We start from the raw sequence: 1,220 nt of genomic DNA, 5'->3' as shown, positions 1-1,220 counted from the left end.
GTTTTTCACCGATTTTCTACCTATGTTTGATTTGGACTTGTGCTTAAACACATCAAATTCTTTATGTGATACGTAATTGCATGATTAGTTTATGTGTGTGACCAATAAGTAGAGCATGTAGCCGAGCTTGTTGTGTCACGATGTTGAATGAAACCCGTAGTCTAATTCTAAGTAGGTCTATGTCATAGGAACCACGTAGGAACTTATGTGCATATCAAACTTAGGTTGTATAATTGCTCACGGTGTAGACTTAAATGAGATTAGAGATCGTCTTCTTTGTTCTTACATGGTTGTTTGGTTAAGTTTGCATGATTGTTGGTTGATCACATGTAAATATGTATAGAAGTAATTTAGGATTTATTTTCAATATTTATTCCAAAATCATCAAAACCTTTAAACTCTATATGCTTATTTCGACATTTTTATTAGATTAGATGGATCTACCCTGTAGTTGGATCCCCAGTTTAGAACGATCCCTGCTTGCTTTATACTACGATTGATTTGTTGACAGGGTTAATTGATGCGTGTGCACATACGTCTTATCAGAGGCATGCGGAGAGGAGGGCGACAAACCGAGGCCGGAGAGGGGGGCGAGAGGCGGAGACCAGAGAGGAGAAAGATGAGGCAACTGGCAGCCTGTTCGAGAGGCCGAGACGCCGGACTGCCAGAGAGGAGGGCAACAGGCGGAGGCCGGCGGAGAGGAGGGCGACAAACGAAGGCCAAAGAGGGGAGTCGGTCAGTCGGGAGCACTTGGAGAGGTTGAGAAACATAGAAAGACAAGGAAGTGAGGAACTGGCAGCCTTGTGGTTTTCGGCTGAAGAGTCTTCAGTGAAGACTAGGGTTTTTTTTAAATCAAAACGACGTCGTTGACCGTTGACTTCGGTTCAAACGGTTCAGTTCGGTTTTCATCGGCCTTAAACCGAAAACCGAACCGAAAATATCTGGTTCGGCCCGGATTTTTTTCGGTGCTGTTTTTGTTCGGTGCGGTTTTTTCGGTTACAGTTTGGTTTTCGGTGCGGTTTTTTTTCGGTTTTCGGTTTCGAAGTCACACCCCTACAAAAATCTACAAACATGACTCAAACATGAAACAACTAGCAAAAAGACCATATTTGATCACTTAACAAACACTACACACACACACACACATATATATGTATATATATATATATATATATATATACAAAAGGATATGAAGTGGACGTCCGCACTCGGCTTAAAGT

Source organism: Fragaria vesca, linkage group LG2 (assembly GCF_000184155.1).
Source record: "Fragaria vesca subsp. vesca linkage group LG2, FraVesHawaii_1.0, whole genome shotgun sequence".
NCBI lineage: Eukaryota > Viridiplantae > Streptophyta > Magnoliopsida > Rosales > Rosaceae > Fragaria > Fragaria vesca.
Note: the sequence above shows the minus strand (reverse complement) of the source record.